Consider the following 14,282-nt stretch of genomic DNA (forward strand, 5'->3'; position numbering starts at 1 on the left):
AAGAAAAATTGAAAATAGGAGTAAATTAGAAAGTTGCTTAAAATTGCATGCTCTATCTGAATCATGAGTTTAATTTTGACTAGACTATTCCTTTAAACATACTTTTTTGAAAAATTCACCAAGAGAGGTTTAGAAAAGTCGTGTAAACAGCGCCAAAGAGGCTAAGATATATAAAAAAAAAGTTTATTACAATGGTATACATGTTAAATCTTCAGATCCCTGTTTAGGGGATTCCATACAAGAATGGGTAAAATGATAAAACCAAATAATAAATCTATTCACACACAAAAATACAGGTATTACAAATAAATGTTGAATGGTGTAATATGGTGTAATAGCTTCCTGGAGGGGATAACTCAATCTAGGATCTATAAAGTGCACCTTATGGTATTAAGTCACAGATCAGAGCTCCTCTCAGATTCTCAAAACTATATGTAGTGAAACATACGTGCAGTAATCCAAATAAGTATTTTGGAATACCATTGTTTGGTTGATTATCACCATCACTGTTTGGAACATTTCAGTTTGGAATACTTATTTGGATTACTGCACGTATGTTAAACTAGATATTATTTTGAAAATCTGAGTGGAGCTCTGATCTGTGACTTTATACCATAAGGTGCACCTTATAGATCCTAGACTGAATTATTCCCTCCAGGAAGCTATTACATCATTCACCATTTATTCATAATACCTGTATTTCTTTCTAATGACACGGTGAGTCTATGGATCATCATAATTACTATTGGGAATATCACTCCTGACCAGCAGGAGGAGGCAAAGAGCACCACAGCAAAGCTGTTAAATACCACTCCCTTACCCACAACCCCCAGTCATTCTCTTTGCTTGTATCAGTTGCAAGGAGGGGTAAAAGTTAGGTGTCTGACTCTTTAATCAAGAGTTTATTTTTTGGGCAGCGCAGGTTTGCTCTGGTCTTTTGGGGTTTAGCCGTAGTCCATGTCAGTCTCTTTAGTAGAGCAGTGGTGGCTTTTAAGCATTTGGCAACTTATGGGGTATAATCCCCACTGTGCCTCCCAAGTAGTTTATGCTGCCCTTCTTTTAAAAACTTAAGTAGGTTTTTTTGTATCCACAGGTCCATGTGAGGGATGAAGCCTTTCAAACCTTGTGAGCTACCCTGCTGCCGGGCAGATTGTTATGGAGGTAAGTGCTGTTTTTATTTTTCTGATATGAGGTCAGAAAAGTTTGGCACTTATTGGGTTAATTTACTTTTGGGATTACGATCCTGCTTGTGTGCAGCTTTTGTGGGGCACTGTTTGATTAGGATTTTGGCTCTGTTTAGGAGTGCTAATTAGCCCTACTTGTTATGGCTCCTTATTGGTTTGGTAAGATTGTGTTTTTGTGACGGACTGCTTGGGACAAGAACGAGTCACGTACTTTCTTTTCCTCCCGGCGGCTGTTTGCTGTGTTGATTGTAATGCAGCCGGGAGGTGGTTGAGTACGCCCACGATGGGCGGCGTTTCCTTGGCGCGAGTTTTTGCGCGCTCTTCCTTAGTAGCTTCTGAGTTGCAGAAGTGAGAGGTTGTCGGCATCTGTTCCGGTGTTTGCTGAGAACGGCTGCTGATAGTGTGGAGTCCGGATTGCTCTTTTTGCTACGGTTTATCCCACGGTCTGTGGGAGGTCAGGTAAGCACCTCTGCAAGACCTGTTGAGGTGTAGAGGGGTGCAGCAGGGGTTCAGTTTTATTTTTGGCTTTTTATGGTAACGTTTTGTCCTTAAAGTGATAGTAACGTTTTTTATTTTTGCTGCTACTTTTTTTTTTTTGTGTGTGTGCTAGAGATGGATTAAGAGGACCTGCAAGCTGTTACTTGCACTTTATGTGTGGATACTAATGTGGAGCCACCTAACCCTTTTTGTTCCTCATGTATTGATAGAACATTGCATTACAGGGATAGGCTTTTTGATTCAGAGCCTTCATTGTCTAAGGAGAATGTTGTTCAGGAGTCTCCTGTTCAAGCTATACCGCAGCTTTCTCCCCAATCATCCCAATCTTTATCCTCTTCTCATGAAGTGCCCTGCGGTTCGTCTCAGGTTGGTTTTTCTTTGCAGGATATGGCTACCCATATATTCTCTGCAGTATCTAAAGCTTTGTCCGCTTTTCCTGTGTTACAGGGGAAGCGCAAAAGAAGGTTTAAGGTTTCTGACTCTGTTGCAGTTGTGTCAAATGTTTCTTCCCATGGGTCTGAGGAGGAAGACACTTCTATGGCGTCTGAGGGGGAAATTTCAGATACTGACAGTGTAATTCCTTCCTCTGATTCTGAGATTGTTTCCTTCAGGTTTAAGCTTGAGCATCTCTGTTTGTTACTCAAGGAGGTTTTGGCTACCTTGGATGACTCTGACGCAACGGTCATAGTTACTCCTAAGAAGTCTAGTAAGTTTAATCGTTTTTTTGACGTTCCTTCCGTAGTGGAAGTTTTTCCTGTTCCTGATCGTGTTTCAGAGATTATTGCATGGGAGTGGGAGAAGATTCTTGGCAGACCATTCCCAAGGTGGAGGAAGCAATTTCCACCTTGGCTAAGAGAACCAGTATTTCTATTGAGGATAGTTGTTCTTTTAAGGATCCCATGGATAAGAAGTTTTACTTAAAAGGATGTATGTTCACCAGGGGTTCCAATGGAAGCCTGCTGTGTGTATTGCAACAATTACCAGTGCGGCAGCATATTGGTTTAATGCGTTGTCTGATTCTCTTCAGCAGGATACTCCTCTTGAGGAGATTCAGGATAAAATCAAGGCTCTGAAGTTGGCCAATTCCTTTATTGCGAATGCTTCTTTACAGGTCATTAAATTGAGAGCAAAGATTTCTGGCTTTGCTGTTCTGGTGCATAGGGCCTTATGGTTGAAGTCCTGGTCTGCGGATGTGTCCTCTAAATCTAAGCTTTTGTCCATTCCTTACAAGGTTAAGACCTTGTTTGGGCCATGTTTGGCTGAGATTATTTCTGATATTACGGGAGGAAAGGGGCATTCTCTCCCCCAGGATAAGAGAAATAAGCAGATAGGTTGCCAGAGTAATTTTCGTTCCTTTCGTAACTTCTCTGGTAAGTCTTCCTCTTCCTCCTCTAAGCAGGAACAGTCCAATCCCTCTTGGAAGTCCAATCAGTCCTGGAGCAAGGGGAAACAATCTAAGAAGCCTGTTGCTTACTCAAAGTCAGCATGAAGGGTCTGCCCCTGATCTGGGAGTGGATCTTGTGGGGGGCAGGCTTTTCGTTTTTCGCTCAAGCTTGGGTTCGGGATGTTCCAGATCCTTGGGCGGTAGATATCGTGTCCCAGGGATACAAGACTTTTTATCCCTGGGGCCGGTTTCTTCTCTTCAGGTTATCTGTAGACCAGATAAAGAGAGGCGTTTTTACGTTGTGTTCAGGATCTTTCCGACATGGGAGTGATTGTTCCTGTTCCGGTTCAGGAGCAGGGTCTGGGATTCTATTCCAATCTGTTCATCGTTCCTAAAAAGGAGGGAACTTTCAGACCTATTCTAGATCTCAAGAGTGTAAACAAGTTTCTCAGAGTTCCGTCTTTCAAGATGGAAACTATTTGGTCCATTCTTCCTCTGGTTCAAGAGGGTCAATTAATGACAACAGTGGATCTCAAGGATGCGTATCTGCATATTCCCATCCACAGGGACCATCAGAAGTTTCTGAGATTTGCTTTTCTAGACAGGCATTTTCAGTTTGCGGCTCTTCCATTCGGTCTTGCAACAGCTCCCAGTGTTTTCTCAAAGGTCCTGGGAGCATTGTTGGCGGTGCTCTGATTGCAGGGGGTTGCGGTGGCGCCTAATCTGGACGAAATTCTCGTTCAAGCGCCATCTTTTCAACAAGCAAGCTCCCACACGGAGTTGTTGTTTTTTTCTGCACTCCCATGGTTGGGAGGTGAATTTAGGAAAAAGTTCCTTAATTTCGGCTACAAGGGTGATATTCTTGCGAACCATTATAGATTCTCTAGAGATGAAGATTTTTCTGTCAGAAGCAAGAAAGTCAAAGATGTTCAATTCGTGTCTTGCTCTTCAGTACTCTTCTCGGCCGTCAGTGGCCCAGTGTATATCGAGGTGATTGGTCTGATGGTTTCAGTCATAGACATCATTACGTTTGCTCGGTTCCATCTCAGACCTTTGCAGTTATGCATGCTCAGGCGACAAGAGATTCTCTTCCTTGTTGGTTGTCTCAGGATCTTCTCTCTCAGGGAACCTGTTTTCGCAGACATTCCTGGGTGATTGTGACCACGGATGCCAGTCTGCGGGGATAGGGAGCTGTCTGGGGTTCCCTAAAGGCTCAGGTTCTATGGACTCGGGAGGAGTCGATTCTTCCTTTAAATATCCTAGAGCTGAGAGCAATCTTCAATGCTCTTCTGGCCTGGCCTCTGCTAGCTTCAGCCCAGTTTATCAGGTTTGTTGGACAACATAACGTCTGACAGAGGTAGCCAAGATTATTCAGTGGGTGGAGGCTCACAACTGCTGTCTGTCTGTGATCCACATTCCAGGGATGGACAATTGGGAAGCGGATTTTCTGAGCAGACAGACTTTTCATCTGGGGGAGTGGGAACTTCATCCGGAGGTGTTTTCCAGCTTGATTCTCAGATGGGGGCGGCCGGAATTGGATCTCATGGCATCTCGTCAGAATGCCAAGCTCCCGAGGTACGGGTCAAGGGATCCTCAGGCTGTACTGTTAGATGCTCTAGCAGTTACTTGGAAGTTCAGTCTGGCATACGTGTTTCCTCCATTTGCTCTTCTTCCTCGGGTCATTGCTCGGATCAGACAAGAGAGGGCGTTGGTGATTCTCATTGCACCAGCGTGGGCTCGCAGAATCTGGTATGCAGATCTGGTGGAGATGTCATCTTTTCCACCTTGAAGTCTTCCATTAAGGAAGGACTTCTACTTCAGGGGCCCTTCCTTCATCCAAATCTCGTTTCTCTGAAGCTGACTGCTTGGAGATTGAACGCTTGATACTATCCAAGCGTGGTTTTTCTGTGTCGGTTATTCAGACTTTGATTTGGGCGCGTAAGCCTGTGACTAGAAAGATTTATTATAAGATATGGCGTAAATATCTGTATTGGTGTGAATCCAGGGGCTACTCTTGGAGTAGAGTTCGGATTCCTAGGATTTCTTTCTAATGACACGATGAGTCCACGGATCATCTAATTACTATTGGGAATATCACTCCTGCCCAGCAGGAGGTAGCAAAGAGCACCACAGCAAAGCTGTTAAATATCACCTCTCTTCCCTCTAACCCCAGTAATTCTCTTTGCTTACGTTAGAGCAAGGAAGTGGTACATTTTAGGTGTTAGATTCTTAAATCAAGAGTTTATTATTTTTTAGCAATACAAGATTGTACTGCTTTGTCCTAGGGTGTAGCCGTAGTCCATATCGGTCTCTTCAGTAGAACAGTGGTGGCTTTCAAGCTATGGGAACTTATGGGGTACAATCCTCACTGCACCTCCAATGTATTTAATGCTGCCCTAAACGTGCAAGCCTGAGTAAGATTATCCAGTCTTTGTTTTTATCCACAGGTCCATGTGAGGGAACTGGCCTTCTCAAACCTAGTGAGCTGCTGTGCTGCCTGGCAGAAGTCTGAAGGTAAGTGCTAATTTTAATTTTTCTGGGACATATTGCTGAAAATAAAAGGATGGCACTTTTTAATGTAATTGTGGGACAAGAGACATTCACCTATGTTTGGGGGATCATTTTATTGGCAGCATTAGCAGGCACTGGGGACGAGGAGATTTATATTCTCAGTGGTGGTGTTTTAATTTATTACTTTACTCCCTGAGGCTAGGGTAATTCTTTTAGCCGATCGGGAGTTTAACGTTATAACGCCCACGATGGGTGGGGCTAGCTGAGGCGGCATTTTCTGTTGTGCGTCTTTTTCCCCCTTCACTTCCTGTGTTACGGAGCGGAGCTTGCTGCGTCAGTCATTAGCTGTATAACGGTTACCGGTCTTCACTTCAGAGAGAAAAGCAGTTGAGTGCGGATTTTCTTGCAGGATAATCACTCCGTTTTCAGTCAGGCAGATAAGCACCTCAGCAAAGCTAAGCTGAGGTGTAGAGGTTGTCTGGAGTGATTTTTGTGCTACTTTATAATTTTTCTGCAGAAAAATAAAGCAGTTTCCTTTTAAAAATTAAAGGGACCGTAATGTGGTTGCCAAAAAAGAGGGAACGTTCAGACCAATTTTAGATCTCAAAAGTCAATTCCTCAGAGTACCGTCCTTCAAGATGGATACTATTCGTTGTTCAAGAGGGTCAATTTATGACAACGGTAGATTTGAAGGACGCGTACCTGCATGTTCCCATCCACAGGGACCATCACAAGTTTCTGAAGACCATCACAAGTTTCTAGATAAACACAGTTTGTGGCTCTTCCATTCGGCCTTGCCACAGCTTCCAGAATTTTCTCAAAGGTTCTGGGATCCCAATTGGCGGTGCTCTAATTGCGGGGCATTGCAGTGGCGCCGTATCTGGACGACACGGAAATGTTATCCTTCATGCAATCTCACAGATGGAAGGTGAATTTGGAAAAGAGTTCCTTAGTTCCAACTACAAGGGTAGTTTTCTTGGGAACTATAATAGATTCCTTATCAATAAAGATTTTTCTGAAAAGTCAGGAAATTAACGATTTTCGGTTCCTGTCTAGCGCTTCAGTCCTCTCCTCGGCCATCAATGGCTCAATGTATGGAGATAATCGGTCTGATGGTAGCAGCCATGGACATCATCCCGTTTGCCCGTTTCCACCTCAGGCCTCTGCAATTGTGCATGCTCAGTGGAACTGAGATTATGCGGATCTGTCTCCACGACTACATCTGCAGCAGGAGACAAGGGATTCTCTCCTTTGGTGGTTTTCTCAGGAACATCTCTCCCAGGAACATCTCTCCCAGGGAACCTGCTTCCGCAGACCCACCTGGGTGATTGTGACAACGGACACCAGCCTACTGGGATGGGGAGCAGTATGGGGCTCTCTAAAGGCTCAGGGGACATGGACTCGTCTGAGTCTGTTTTACCCATAAACAATCTGGAGCTGAGAGCAATCTTCAATGCTCTTTTGGCCTGGCCTCAGCTTCGGCCCGGTTTATCAGGTTCCAGTCGGACAACATAACTTCAGTGGCCTACATCAACCATCAGGGGGGAACTCTGAGTTCCTTAGCCATGGCAGAGGTAACCAAGATAATTCAGTGGGTGGAGTCCCACAACTGCTGTCTGTCGGCGATCCACATCCCAGGAGTGGACAACTGGGAGGCGTATTTTCTGGGCAGACAGACCTTTCACGCGGGGGAGTGGGAACTCCATCCGGAAGTGTTTTCCAGCTTGATTCTCAAATGGGGACAGCCGGAGCTGGATCTCATGGCATCTCGGCAGAATGCCAAGCTTCCGAGGTACGGGTCGAGGTCAAGGGATCCTCAGCCAGTACTGATAGACACTCTGGCGGTACCTTGGAGTTTCAGTCTTGCATACCTATTACCCCCGTTCTCTCTCCTCCCTCGAGTCATTGCTCGAATCAAACAGGAGAGGGTGTTGGTGATCCTCATAGCACCGGCGTGGCAGGAGACTTCCATTGAGGAAGGACCTTCTACTTCAGGGGCCCTTCCTTCATCCAAACCTAGTTTCTCTGAAGCCGACTGCTTGGAGATTTTACGCTTAATTTTATCTAAGCGGGGATTTTCTTTCATGTAATTAGCAAGAGTCCATGAGCTAGTGACGTATGGGATATACATTCCTACCAGGAGGGGCAAAGTTTCCCAAACCTCAAAATGCCTATAAATACACCCCTCACCACACCCACAATTCAGTTTTACAAACTTTGCCTCCGATGGAGGTGGTGAAGTAAGTTTGTGCTAGATTCTACGTTGATATGCGCTCCGCAGCAAGTTGGGGCCCGGTTTTCCTCTCAGCGTGCAGTGAATGTCAGAGGGATGTGAGGAGAGTATTGCCTATTTGAATGCAGTGATCTCCTTCTAAGGGGTCTATTTCATAGGTTCTCTGTTATCGGTCGTAGAGATTCATCTCTTACCTCCCTTTTCAGATCGACGATATACTCTTATATATACCATTACCTCTGCTGATTCTCGTTTCAGTACTGGTTTGGCTATCTGCTATATGTAGATGAGTGTCCTGGGGTAAGTAAGTCTTATTTTCTGTGACACTCCAAGCTATGGTTGGGCACTTTGTTTATAAAGTTCTAAATATATGTATTCAAACATTTATTTGCCTTGTCTCAGAATGTTCAACTTTCCTTATTTTCAGACAGTCAGTTTCATATTTGGGATAATGCATTTTGATTTGACCATTTTTTCTTACCTTAAAATTTGACTTTTTCCCTGTGGGCTGTTAGGCTCGCGGGGGCTGAAAATGCTTCATTTTATTGCGTCATTCTTGGCGCGGACTTTTTTGGCGCAAAAATTCTATTTCCGTTTCCGGCGTCATACGTGTCGCCGGAAGTTGCGTCATTCTTTGACGTTATTTCGCGCCAAAAATGTCGGCGTTCCGGATGTGGCGTCATTTTTGGCGCCAAAAAGCATTTAGGTGCCAAATAATGTGGGCGTCTTATTTGGCGCGAAAAAATATGGGCGTCACTTTTGTCTCCACATTATTTAAGTCTCATTTTTTATTGCTTCTGGTTGCTAGAAGCTTGTTCTTTGGCATTCTTTCCCATTCCTGAAACTGTCATTTAAGGAATTTGATCAATTTTGCTTTATATGTTGTTTTTTCTCTTACATATTGCAAGATGTCTCACGTTGCATCTGAGCCAGAAGATACTACAGGAAAATCGCTGTCAAGTGCTGAATCTACCAAAGCTAAGTGTATCTGCTGTAAACTTTTGGTAGCTATTTCTCCAGCTGTTGTTTGTATTGATTGTCATGACAAACTTGTTAAAGCAGATAATATTTCCTTTAGTAAAGTACCATTGCCTGTTGCAGTTCCCTCAACATCTAAGGTGCAGAATGTTCCTGATAATATAAGAGATTTTGTTTCTGAATCCATAAAGAAGGCTATGTCTGTTATTTCTCCTTCTAGTAAACGTAAAAAATCTTTTAAAACTTCTCTCCCTACAGATGAATTTTTAAATGAACATCATCATTCTGATTCTGATGACTCCTCTGGTTCAGAGGATTCTGTCTCTGAGGTTGATGCTGATAAATCTTCATATTTATTTAAAATGGAATTTATTCGTTCTTTACTTAAAGAAGTTCTAATTGCTTTAGAAATAGAGGATTCTGGTCCTCTTGATACTAATTCTAAACGTTTAGATAAGGTATTTAAAGCTCCTGTGGTTATTCCAGAAGTTTTTCCTGTTCCTAATGCTATTTCTGCAGTAATTTCCAAAGAATGGGATAATTTGGGTAATTCATTTACTCCTTCTAAACGTTTTAAGCAATTATATCCTGTGCCGTCTGACAGATTAGAATTTTGGGACAAGATCCCTAAAGTTGATGGGGCTATTTCTACCCTTGCTAAACGTACTACTATTCCTACGTCAGATGGTACTTCGTTTAAGGATCCTCTAGATAGGAAAATTGAGTCCTTTCTAAGAAAAGCTTATCTGTGTTCAGGTAATCTTCTTAGACCTGCTATATCTTTGGCTGATGTTGCTGCAGCTTCAACTTTTTGGTTGGAAACTTTAGCGCAACAAGTAACACATCGTGATTCTCATGATATTATTCTTCTTCTTCAGCATGCTAATAATTTTATCTGTGATGCCATTTTTGATATTATCAGAGTTGATGTCAGGTTTATGTCTCTAGCTATTTTAGCTAGAAGAGCTTTATGGCTTAAAACTTGGAATGCTGATATGGCTTCTAAATCAACTTTACTTTCCATTTCTTTCCAGGGTAACAAATTATTTGGTTCTCAGTTGGATTCCATTATTTCAACTGTTACTGGTGGGAAAGGAACTTTTTTACCACAGGATAAAAAATCTAAAGGTAAAAACAGGGCTAATAATCGTTTTCGTTCCTTTCGTTTCAACAAAGAACAAAAGCCTGATCCTTCATCCTCAGGAGCAGTTTCAGTTTGGAGACCATCTCCAGTCTGGAATAAATCCAAGCCAGCTAGAAAGGCAAAGCCTGCTTCTAAGTCCACATGAAGGTGCGGCCCTCATTCCAGCTCAGCTGGTAGGGGGCAGGTTACGTTTTTTCAAGGAAATTTGGATCAATTCTGTTCACAATCTTTGGATTCAGAGCATTGTTTCAGAAGGGTACAGAATTGGTTTCAAGTTGAGACCTCCTGCAAAGAGATTTTTTCTTTCCCGTGTCCCAGTAAATCCAGTAAAAGCTCAAGCATTTCTGAAATGTGTTTCAGATCTAGAGTTGACTGGAGTAATTATGCCAGTTCCAGTTCCGGAACAGGGGATGGGGTTTTATTCAAATCTCTTCATTGTACCAAAGAAGGAGAATTCTTTCAGACCAGTTCTGGATCTAAAAATATTGAATAGTTATGTAAGGATACCAACGTTCAAGATGGTAACTGTAAGGACTATCTTACCTTTTGTTCAGCAAGGGAATTATATGTCCACGATAGATTTACAGGATGCATATCTGCATATTCCGATTCATCCAGATCATTATCAGTTCCTGAGATTCTCGTTTCTGGACAAGCATTACCAATTTGTGGCTCTGCCGTTTGGCCTAGCTACAGCTCCAAGAATTTTTACAAAGGTTCTCGGTGCCCTGCTGTCTGTAATCAGAGAACAGGGTATTGTGGTATTTCCTTATTTGGACGATATCTTGGTACTTGCTCAGTCTTTACATTTAGCAGAATCTCATACGAATCGACTTGTGTTGTTTCTTCAAGATCATGGTTGGAGGATCAATTTACCAAAAAGTTCTTTGATTCCTCAGACAAGGGTAACCTTTCTGGGTTTCCAGATGGATTCAGTGTCCATGACTCTGTCTTTAACAGACAAGAGACGTCTAAAGTTGATTACAGCTTGTCGAAACCTTCAGTCACAATCATTCCCTTCGGTAGCCTTATGCATGGAAATTCTAGGTCTTATGACTGCTGCATCGGACGCGATCCCCTTTGCTCGTTTTCACATGCGACCTCTTCAGCTCTGTATGCTGAAGCAATGGTGCAAGGATTACACGAAGATATCTCAATTAATATCTTTAAAACCGATTGTTCGACACTCTCTAACATGGTGGACAGATCACCATCGTTTAATTCAGGGGGCTTCTTTTGTGCTTCCGACCTGGACTGTAATTTCAACAGATGCAAGTCTCACAGGTTGGGGAGCTGTGTGGGGATCTCTGACGGCACAAGGAGTTTGGCAATTTTCAGAGCTCTTCAGTTTTGGCCTCTTCTGAAGAGAGAATCGTTCATTTGGGTTTAGATAAGGGTTTGTCCGCAAGTTCTTTGAAAGGACAAATCTCTGCTCTTTCTGTTCTTTTTCACAGAAAGATTGCTATTCTTCCTGATATTCATTGTTTTGTACAAGCTTTGGTTCGTATAAAACCTGTCATTAAGTCAATTTCTCCTCCTTGGAGTTTGAATTTGGTTCTGGGAGCTCTTCAAGCTCCTCCGTTTGAACCTATGCATTCATTGAACATTAAATTACTTTCTTGGAAAGTTTTGTTCCTTTTGGCCATCTCTTCTGCTAGAAGAGTTTCTGAATTATCTGCTCTTTCTTGTGAGTCTCCTTTTCTGATTTTTCATCAGGATAAGGCGGTGTTGCGAACTTCTTTTGAATTTTTACCTAAAGTTGTGAATTCCAACAACATTAGTAGAGAAATTGTGGTTCCTTCATTATGTCCTAATCCTAAGAATTCTAAGGAGAAATCGTTGCATTCTTTGGATGTTGTTAGAGCTTTGAAATATTATGTTGAAGCTACGAAATCTTTCCGTAAGACTTCTAGTCTATTTGTTATCTTTTCCGGTTCTAGGAAAGACCAGAAAGCTTCTGCCATTTCTTTGGCATCTTGGTTGAAATCTTTAATTCATCTTGCCTATGTTGAGTCGGGTAAAATTCCGCCTCAGAGAATTACAGCTCATTCTACTAGGTCAGTATCTACTTCCTGGGCATTTAGGAATGAAGCTTCGGTTGACCAGATTTGCAAAGCAGCAACTTGGTCCTCTTTGCATACTTTTACTAAATTCTACCATTTTGATGTATTTTCTTCTTCTGAAGCAGTTTTTGGTAGAAAAGTACTTCAGGCAGCGGTTTCAGTTTGAATCTTCTGCTTATGTTTTTCGTTAAACTTTATTTTGGGTGTGGATTATTTTCAGCAGGAATTGGCTGTCTTTATTTTATCCCTCCCTCTCTAGTGACTCTTGTGTGGAAAGATCCACATCTTGGGTAGTCATTATCCCATACGTCACTAGCTCATGGACTCTTGCTAATTACATGAAAGAAAACATAATTTATGTAAGAACTTACCTGATAAATTCATTTCTTTCATATTAGCAAGAGTCCATGAGGCCCGCCCTTTTTTTGTGGTGGTTATGATTTTGTATAAAGCACAATTATTCCAATTCCTTATTTTATATGCTTTCGCACTTTTTTATCACCCCACTTCTTGGCTATTCGTTAAACTGAATTGTGGGTGTGGTGAGGGGTGTATTTATAGGCATTTTGAGGTTTGGGAAACTTTGCCCCTCCTGGTAGGAATGTATATCCCATACGTCACTAGCTCATGGACTCTTGCTAATATGAAAGAAATGAATTTATCAGGTAAGTTCTTACATAAATTATGTTTTCATAGTCGGTCATTGAGACATTAATCAGGAGATTGTTGTTCCGTCTTTGTTTCCTAACTGCTCTTCTCAGAAGGAACGGCTGCTGCACAATATGTGGTGCGTGCATTGAAATTCTATTTATGAGCGACTAATGATTTTTGTCAGTCTTTTGCTCTGTTTATAGTTTTCTCTGGAAAACTTAAGGGGCAGAAAGCTACGGCTACTTTTCTTTCTTTGTGGCTGGAGAGTATCATTCGCTTGGCTTATGAAACTGCTGGACAGCAGCCTCCTGAGAGAGTTACGACTCATTCTACGAGGGCTGTTTCCTCTTCCTTGGCATTCAAAAATAAAGCTTCTGTAGAACAGATTTGCAAGGCTGCAACTTGGTCCTCTGTACATACTTTTTCCAAATTCTATACATTTTATACTTTTGCCTCGGCTGAGGCTTCTTTTGGGAGAAAGGTTCTTCAAGCAGTGGTGCCTTCTGTTTAGGTTCCCTGTCTTGCCCCTCCCTTATCATCTGTGTCCACTAGCTTTGGTATTGATTCCCAATAGTAATTAGATGATCCGTGGACTCATTGTGTCATTAGAAAGAAAACGAAATTTATGCTTACCTGATAAATTAATTTATTTCTTGACACAATGAGTCCACGGCCCACCCTGTTTTTTTAAGACAGGTTTTTGTCATACTATAAACTTCAGACACCTCTGCACCTTGTTGCTTCCTTTCTCTCCTTTTACTTCGGTCGAATGACTGGTGTTAGAGGGAAGGGAGGTGATATTTAACAACTTTGCTGTGGTGCTCTTTGCCGCCTCCTGCTGGGCAGGGGTGATATTCCCAATAGTAATTAGATGATCCGTGGACTCATCGTGTCAAGAAAGAGATTTATCAGGTAAGCATAAATTTTGTTTTTGTCTTTTCTCCAGGAGGTTCTGGAGAAGGGTTTATCTGCTAGTACCCTGAAGGATCAAATTTCTGCTTTGTCTATTTTGTTGCACAAGTGTCTGGCCGATATGCCAGATGTTCAGTCTTTTTTTCAGGCCCTGGTTAGAATTCGGCCTATGTTTAAGTTTGCAACTCCTCCTTGGAGTCTTAATTTTGTTCTTAGAGTTCTTCAACAGGCTCCTTTTGAGCCCATGCATTCTTTGGATATTAAGTTGTTATCCTGGGAGGTTTTGTTTTTGGTTGCTATCTCTTCGGCTAGAAGAGTTTTGGAGTTTTCAGCATTGCAGTGTGAATCTCCTTTCCTTTTTTTTTCATTCTGATAAGGTAGTACTATGTACTGCCCTAGGTTTCCTTCCCATGGTTGTTTCAGATAAGAACATTAATCAAGAAATTGTTGTTCCTTCTTTGTGTCCTAATCCTTCTTCTCATAAGGAGTGTTTGTTGCATAACCTGGATGTGGTTCGTGTGTTGAAATATTATTTGTTGTTTTTTCTGGTAAGCGTAAGGGTCAGAAAGCTTGGCGACTTCTTTCTTGTTGGTTGAGATGCGTTATTCGCTTGGCATATGAGACTGCTGGACAACAGCCTACTGAGAAAATCAGGGCTCATTCCACGAGGGCTGTTTCATCTTCTTGGGCCTTCAAAAATGGTGCTTCTGTATATCAGATTTGC

General features: G+C 42.2%; 1 protein-coding gene across 1 annotated transcript in view; it reads left to right on the plus strand.

Annotated features, from left to right (window-relative positions):
- The window catches only part of CLTCL1 (clathrin heavy chain like 1), a 314,203-nt gene that overhangs the window by 205,539 nt on the left and 94,382 nt on the right, over positions 1–14,282 (plus strand). The gene's annotated exons all lie outside the window — the stretch shown is intronic.

Source organism: Bombina bombina, chromosome 2 (genome assembly GCF_027579735.1).
Source record: "Bombina bombina isolate aBomBom1 chromosome 2, aBomBom1.pri, whole genome shotgun sequence".
NCBI classification, from domain to species: domain Eukaryota; kingdom Metazoa; phylum Chordata; class Amphibia; order Anura; family Bombinatoridae; genus Bombina; species Bombina bombina.